At 45.0% G+C, this 8,609-nt stretch overlaps 1 long non-coding RNA gene across 1 annotated transcript in view; it reads left to right on the top strand.

Annotated features, from left to right (window-relative positions):
- Positions 1 to 1,337: 1,337 nt before the first annotated feature.
- The window catches only part of LOC309868249, a 52,805-nt gene continuing 45,533 nt past the window's right edge, over positions 1,338 to 8,609 (top strand). Inside the window, exon 1 of the long non-coding RNA XR_014313596.1 lies at positions 1,338 to 1,930. This is a non-coding gene — a long non-coding RNA (uncharacterized lncRNA). The remainder of the gene's footprint in view (positions 1,931 to 8,609) is intronic.

Raw genomic sequence — 8,609 nt, 5'->3', positions numbered from 1 at the left:
TTGAGAGACATTCTGCTTTTGAATAGGAGTACTGAGTATTGTAAAGTCAATTCTTTTTCCAAAGTAATGCATACGTTTTAAGTAATTTGAGTCAAAATGCTAGAGGAAAATTTTTTGAAGCTTGCCCAGAAACAGACTTTAGCATATATGAGAATTCAACATACGATAAAATTAGCACCACGAGTTGATGAGGAAACTGGGGGTGTGAAGATGAGGAATGACTATATTGGAAAATAATGTTCCTCATCTTACATCAGAATAAAATCCAGGTGCCTGGGTGGCTCAGTGGATTAAAGCCTCTGCCTTTGGCTCAGGTCATGATCCCGGGGTCCTGGGATTGAGCCCCACATCAGGGAGCAGGGAGCCTGCTTCTTCCTCTCTCGACCTGCCTGTCTCTCTGCCTACTTGTGATCTCTCTGTCAAGTAAAAAAAAAAAAAAAAAAAGAATAAAATCCAGGTGACTTAGGGAGATAAATATCACACACACATTTTTTAAGCAAACTGCACCCAACATGGGGCTTGAATGCATGACCCAAGATCAAGAGTCACATACTCTGTGACTGAACCACTCAGGTGCCTAGAGATCATTTTTTAAAATCTTTTAAAGAGAGGGGGAAAAAAGGAAAAAGAGGAGGGTAAACTTTAGGTTAAAAAGGTGGTGAAGTACTTTCTAAGCAGAAACAATAAATAAAATCATAAGGGGAAAAAAATCTATATATTTTGCTACATACACATTTAAAGTTTTACTAACAAAATATCCACCATAAAGTTCAAATAGTAAGAAAATACAACAATATAAAAGTGTAGTAACAACACAGGTCATTAAAATGTTCTAGTCATTGGACTTGAAAAAAATAGTAAATCTCAATAATTTTAAAATGCAAATTATATACCATATTTTCTATCAAATAAAATGTTTACATTAGAACTATAATACATAATGTACTTGGTACATTTCAAGTGTGCAAAAATTTTTTGTTGCATGAAGGAATGGTGATAGTATATTAAAAGTTAAGTTACTCATTCTGCTGGTGGAAGGTTAAACATTCAGTCTTTCTGGAGTACAACCTGGGAATATGCCTCAAGAACAAAAAAAAAGTAGGGACGCCTGGGTGGCTCAGTGGGTTAAAGCCTCTGCCTTCGGCTCAGGTCATGATCCTGGGGTCCTGGGATGGAGCCCCACATCGGCCTCTCTGCTCAGCGGAGAGCCTGCTTCCTCCTCTCTCTCTCTATCTGCCTCTCTGCCTACTTGTGATCTCTGTCAAATAAATAAACAAAATCTTAAAAAAAAAACAAAAATATCATTCTATTTGCAAGAATTTATTTTGGGGCATTTTTTAGAGATGCAGAATTGTGTTATAGTTATTTTATATACAATAATAAATGACATTGCATCCAATGTTGTAGAATATTAAGCAGTCATTAATATCCCTGTTTTGATGAATATTTAATGATATGGAAAACATTTACAATGAAATATTAAGAAACAGTCCACAAAATAAACAGTGTGATCCCTACAGCAGACACTTCCTGTACCCAAAAATTGTTACGACTCTTGCCAACAATATCCCCCCTCGTTGCTTCTTTCTCTGTCTCAGGGGCTTCTCTGAAGCGTCGGGCCTTCTGCAAAGTCAGGAAAGCCTGCTCAGTCTGTGCAGGCCTAACACAGCCCAGAAGTGTGGTGTCAATAATGCCAACTGATGCTGGTTGATAAAGGTCCCGGCCTTTTTGTTGTTGTTGCTGTTAACTGCAGCTGAAGTGGGGGGACGAGGCCCAGCTCACCTGCAACAGGAGATCCAGGAGCTGCATCTGCCAGTAGCTGTCAAAATGCCAGCAGTCAGGAGAAATGAAGAGGCCACCCCAGTGGAGAAGGATGAGTAGGAGGAAGCCTGAGGATAGCCCTCACCCTGGTACCACCGGAGGCAGAAAAGTAGGTAGGGGCAGGGTACCAGAAGGGGAGGCATACTTGATACATGTAATCACCCAACACCTCATCCCCAGGGCAACCATAAGCATAGCTCTGTCCCAGCATCTTGTGGGACTTTTCTGGGATGGGCCATAGAAGCCTCTGGAAACTATGCAAAATTTAGTGGATGTCTTAATTTCCTGGGAGAGACCCAGAGCTTTCATCAAATATTCAAAGAAGGCAGTTTCCCAAGGAAGGAAAACAATAGAATGTAAACTGTAGTTTTTCTGGTAGAAATTAATTTGGTTATTTATGATAGAGTTATGAGCACATTTCATTTTTTTTCTTTATGCTCATCTCTACTTTTAATAAGGAATATCATGAAGAAGTTAAAGATGGATCTGTTAACTAACGTGTTAACTAATCATAGCTCATAAAATATTTTGGTGCCATTAAAAGTGTTTAAAAATTTTAAATGGCATTGGAAAATGCTCATGACATAATTGAGAGAAAAAAAAAAATAGGGTATAAGATTGTTTACAAAGTCTATGACCTCAACAGTATAAACAATGAATGGAGAAAAAAACTCCTGGGACTACTAAAGTGTTTATAGGAAGGTTGCAGATTTGGGTTAATATACAAAAGTCAGCCACTCTCCTATACACCAGCAATGAAAAATTGGAATTTGAAATTAAAAACACAATGCAAGGGGCGCCTGGGTGGCTCAGCTGGTGAAATATCTGACTCTTGATTTCAGCTCAGGTCTCAATCTCAGGATTTGAGTTCAAGCCCCGGATTGGGCTCCATACTGGACATGGAGCCTCCTTAAAAAACAAAAACAAAAACAATACCACAACACTACCACTTACACTAACACCCCCAAAAATGAAATACTTAGACATGAATCTATGTACTAGATCCATAACATAAAATTCTGATGAAAGATTTAAATAAATGGAAAGGAAGAGTCAGTATTGTCAAAATACCAATTTTTCCCGACTTATAAATTCCACACAATCCCAGAATTCCAGCCAAGTTAATTTTGTGGATATTGACAAACTGATTCTAAAGCTTATATGGAGAGGCACAAGACCCAAACTAGCCAACAGTACCAAAGAAGAACAGAGTAAAAGGACTGATACTGTCGGACTTCAAGACTTACTACCTACAGTAGTCAGTACGGTGTTGGTGAAAGAATAGATAAATCAATTAATAGAACAGAACGGAAATCCCAGAAAGAGAACCCCATACATGAAATCAACTGATCTTTGAAAAAAGGAGTAACAGCAATTCAGTGTAGAAAAAATAGTCTTTGATAAACGCTGCTGTACACCTGGGCATTCATATGTAAAACATGAATCTAGACACAGATCTTCGCCTGTCACAAAAAGTAACTCCAGATGGATTATAGACTTGATGTAAAACACCAAACTATAAAACTTAGACCACAACATAAGAGAAAATCTAGATGACCTTGGGTTTGACAGTGAGCTTTTGGATACAACACCAAAGTCATGAAAGAAAAAATTGGTAAACTAAACTTCATTGCAATTGAAAATGTCTGCTTTGTGAAGACACTTAAGAGAATGAAAAGCCACAGACTGGGAGAAAATATTTGTATGCTTATATATGGTAAAAAAACAAAAAAACAAAACTAGGATCCAAAATATATAAAGAATTCTTAAAACTCAACAGTAAGAAGGGTACCTGGGTGATTCAGTTGGTTTAGCCTCTGACTCGGTTTCAGCTCAGGTCATGATCTCAGGGATGTGGGATTGAGCCCTGCATTAGGCTGCGTACCTCTCTACCCCTGCCCCCCAAAAACCCACAACAACTCCACAATAAGAAAACACCCAGTTTAAAAATTGGCAAGAGATCTTAACAGACACCTCACCAAAAGGGGAAGATACACATACAGCAAATAAGCATATGAAAAGTCCAACACCATATATCATCAGGAGTTGCAAATTAAAACAGCAGTGTGATACCACTACACATCTGTTAGAATGGTTTAAAAATTTGGTTTTTTAAACCAAAGAGCAGCAGGAACTGGTGAGAATGACTTTGGAAGACAGTTCAGCAGTTTCTTATAAAAGTAAACACCATCTTACTGTGAGATCCAGCTTATGCCCACACAAAAACCGACACACAAATATTTTTAGCAGCTTTATTCATCATTGCCCAAAAGAGGAAGCAGGATATCCTTCAATAAGTGGATGGAAAAACAAACTGTGGTACATCCAGACAATGGAATATGATTCAGCTCTGAAAAGAAATGAGCTATCAAGTGATGAAAAGACATGCAGGAAACTTAAATGCATATTTTAAGTGAAAGAAGCCAATTCAGAAAAACTACATACTATGTGATTCCAACTATCAAACATTCTGGAAAAGACAAAACTATCGAGACAGTAAAAAGATCAGTGGGTACTGGGAATTTGGAACAGGGGGGTGAGGGAGAGCGGAGGGTAAATCGGTGACGGGTTTAGGGTGGGCCCGACTGCTGTTTGATACAGTAATAGCAGATGCATGACGTGCATTTGTCAAAACCTGTAGAAAGGTACAACACAAAGGGTGAATCTCTATGTAAACCATGGACTTAAATTCATAATAATGATCGCTATTGGTTCATTAATTGTAATAAATGTACCACGCTAATACAGGATATTCGTAACAGGGAAAACCAGTATGCGTGTGGTTGGAGAGGGGGTTATATGGGAACTCTCGGTACAATCACTGAATCTTTCTGTAAATCTGAAACTATTCTAAAAAATAAAGTCATTAATTAGTTAAATGCATGGGAAAAATTTCAAGAGATAACCCAAAATGGTTATGAATAATTTTTCTCATTTCTTATACTTCAATGTATTTTCCAAAAATTTTTTAATGGATTATGTATTACTTCTAGAACCAGGCAAAATTAAGTGCTGAATTCTAAACACTTATCCTGGAAAGCATGGATTTTTAAAACCTGACCAAAATTTTCAGGTTTTTTTTTTTTAATAAGCAAATTGGCCCAAATTCCCCCAATAAAATATCCAAAGTGAAGGTGTGGATAGACTTACCCCTTTTTGAAGTGTTTGCACTGCCTTATAGAGCATGACCCAGAGAGGGGCCTTGCTCAGCTAGTCATGTGCTGGTCAAGACCCCTTGTTCAAACTCTACGTGGGGCCCTTGCTTTGCTCAGTTTGGGGCCACAGAGAAGCCCTACCCTGGGTGGCCCAAATTCTGTGTCACACTTCCTGGGCAGTCATCTCTGCTACACACAGCACATGTGGGGAAAAGCAACCTTCAAAACTCCCTGGTGCCCTGTCCCCCCCGGCTAGCCTGTTACCCATCAGACCTCACCTCTAGCCCTGGGAACTTGCCTCGCCTTAGTCCTAGATGAAGCACTGGGGGCTGACACCTGTTTCTGACTCCAGAAGAGCTGCCTGGGTAACAAAAAGCACCATTTGCCCACTGACCTCTCTACCAAGAGCTCTGTGTGGTTTCAAATTCTCTGTATTACCACTTTTCTATGCCCACATCTCCTGAGGGGGTGTGGTGAACATTGTTAAACTGAAATGTCTATATAGCTATTCTTGGCCAGGGTTTCACATCAGAAGCACCGGGGGAACTTTCTCGAAGAGCACAAACCTGGCCACCAAGCCTGATGACTCCACTGCGAGGTCCCCGGGATGCTGCGCTGGACACATGTATTTGGAGGTGCTCCCCAGCAGGCCTGGTGTCTGCCACGGGTCAGCAAGCAGCTGTAGGTTGTCACATTCGTGGGGCACAAGAATATATATTGCAGGCAACACGATCATGGGCCAGTGTATTTGGGGCTCATCTCCCCTCGACTCTTGGTTTGGCCAGTGGGTAGCTTACAAGAGTATTGGGGAGTCAAGAGGGTGTCCAGGAAGTGACCCCTATGCCTTAGGTTCCTGTCATGTGTGCCTCTGCTGACCTCTGACCCCTGAGGCCAGTCAAGGGGACAAAAATGCAAATGTCTGACAATAATGAAGCCCTCTCTGCCCAGCTTGCAGCCTCCATAGCCTGGGGCTCCCCTGGCAAGGGCTCAAGGTTCACAGAGATAGGAAGGGAATACAGGAAGACCGCAGGTGGGAGAAGGGAATGTGGCCTGATCCCGGAAAGCCAGTGGTTCTGCCGGAGCCCTGGCGATGCTCTTGATGCCCTTTGGGAAAAGTCACCACAAGAAGACTCTAGGCGTCAGGCAGCTGTCGCACAGAAATCCACATCTGGTCATGCTGAACCAGGTGACCTGTAAACCTCATCGTGAACCCGCTCGTGTTGGTTTTACCCAGAGCTACGGGGATTAAGCCTCCACTTGGGGCTGGAATGAAGATGAAAAGGAGAAGCAGAAGAAGAACAGGAAAGACCTGGTTTCCCTGGGCAGAGTAGGGATGAATCGGGGGGAGCCCCAGCTACCAGCCGCAGAGTGCCTGGCCAAGCTGGGGTTTTCCAGGGATGGAGGCGGAACCTGGGTTATTAGTGGGTCCCAGCTCTCTAGCTGACAACCACCATCTGAGCTAGGTTTGTTGGGGGTCAAGCATACCTGGGGCCTTCCTGCTTGGGCTGACTCCAGGGGCCTGGTGAGCCGGTGTTTTAAAGTTCTCCCGAAGAGGGAAGGCAGGAAAGCTTCTGCGAGGATGGCTTGCCTGGCATTTAAGTGACCGTGGTCAAGCTCTAAGTCTTGGATGGACGCAACGAAACAAAATCACCCCCTCCAAATAACTAGCTCATCTATCCTACTCAAAGGGTTGTAGAGCCTTGTGGAGGGCCTTGGAGTGGCCTGCTGGCTTCTCTGTGCCTCTGTGCCCAGCAGCCCCCTGAGAACCGTGCTTCAGTGAGGCCCCGGGCTCACGACATTGCACCATCCCCTGTTAACATAGGGAAAGTTCTCTTGGTTCTTCTTATTTCTCAGCAACCATTTTCGAGCTTTTCTACAAGCCAGACCCAGGTTTCTGGCCCGGGGACACAGCGAGGAACAAGGCAACACGGGCTCACTCTCTCCAGGGGCTCAGGCTTTGGGCCCTCGCTTCCCTCTTGCAGAGCTGCTTCCTCCAGCCAGCTGCCACTGAGACATTTGTGACAGCTTTGCATCCTGTCTCCATCCAGCAGGGTAGGTCGGGGTTTGCCCCTTCACAGAAGCAGGTCGGGCACGAAGGCATTTGTGCCAAGCCAGCCTCTGGGCCCCGTTCCAGACGGGCTTTGTTGAGACCCCCACCCCCACCCCAGGACCAGCAGCAACCTGCCCGCGATCGGTGAGAAGATGTGTCTAAAAACTCTCATTTGTCATAAGCTTAGCGCACTCCTTTCCTACCACAAACTACGTGGAGATCCCTTCTGGGGTTTTTTCTTTTCTTTTTCTCTGTGTTCTTAAAGAAAACCAAACGTCATTGTAAAACAGAGCGTTGTACACTTTCTTCTGAAGCAGGAAGAGCTGCAGGTGCTCACGGCTGATTTCACATTTCTGAAAAACCCCAGGATAAGGCCCCCCCTTACACAAGTAGGGGGGCGGAGCTGATGGTCTTAGAAGGGGCATGCTCTCCACGGAGGGGGTCACAGGAACAGGACACCAGGCAACAGAGCAAACTGCATTTCCTCCATTTCAGGCCGACACCCCAAGGAGACACCTGCAGTGACCCGGGGCCAACTAGTGGGGTGGGGGAAGGGGACTTCTCTCTCTTAGATTCAAGGGCTGGGGACTTCAACTCTCCGACAGAGAACCTCATAGAATTCTTGACCCACAGCTGAGTTATTTACAGCCTCAATTTTCTCTTCCGTGAAATGATACCATCATGGGATCCATCTCAGAAGGGATACCGTGAGGATAGACGACATGAAAAGTGCTGAAAAGAATGGTAGAGGCCATCCATCCACAGGGGTAGTGTAGCTCTTGCAGAATGGCGCTGAACTGCTTTCCAGTTTCTAAAACACCGTGACCTTCCAAAAGAGGACTTTCTGGGAATGTCTTCACCCAGGTAGTGGGGTGGGCAGGGCAGGAAGGAGCCAGCCTGCAGGTGAACAGCCTCTCTCCTCGGCCAGAGCCAGGCAGCTCTGGCCAAGGTCACTAACACGAGGCTCGTGGTTCACCCTGGGAGCCAACCTCCCACTTCTTTCCGGGTGAAGAGTTTCCTTCCGGGGAACCTCCGTTGCTCACATGCTCATGCCCTCCACAGGCTGTGACTTTTCCCCGTGGGGGTGGGTTGGGGGGAGTAGTTCCCTGACCTTTGGGGCCAGGGCTGTTCTGGCTAGAGTCTTCTAGTCCTGGAGGAGCCCACAAGATGGCATCAGGAAATAAGCAGCTTCTGACCCTTGCATGAGTCCAAGCAGTCCCCTGGAGCTCTGAGGAGAACCTGGGCTCAGATCTCCTCGCACCTCCACCACTTGGGGCCTGCAGGGACCTCAAGAGCCTGATGGTCCTGGGTTCGCTGGCCCCAGCACAGGGCTGTTGGGTCCCTGGCCTCTACCCAGATCCTGCCTTCCTCACCCTGGTTTGCCTGAGGATGATGATGAAACAGATGGAGGGAGGCCAGAGGGCAGGTGCCTCACCCAGGGAGTGTGTCAGTCAAGGCCAGTTAGGGAGGGAGAGGCAGAGGTGGAGGAGCCCCAGGAGGCCAGAAGAGCGGGGAGCAGAGACAGAAATTCTCGGTGTTCCCGAGTTCCTCCCTGTCTCTTTGGGCCATGCTCGGAGGTCCTG

The sequence above is a fragment of the Mustela nivalis genome, assembly GCF_964662115.1.
Source record: "Mustela nivalis genome assembly, chromosome: 6".
NCBI classification, from domain to species: domain Eukaryota; kingdom Metazoa; phylum Chordata; class Mammalia; order Carnivora; family Mustelidae; genus Mustela; species Mustela nivalis.
The sequence above is the reverse complement of the archived record's forward strand: the minus strand, read 5'-3'. Positions and strand labels throughout refer to the sequence as shown.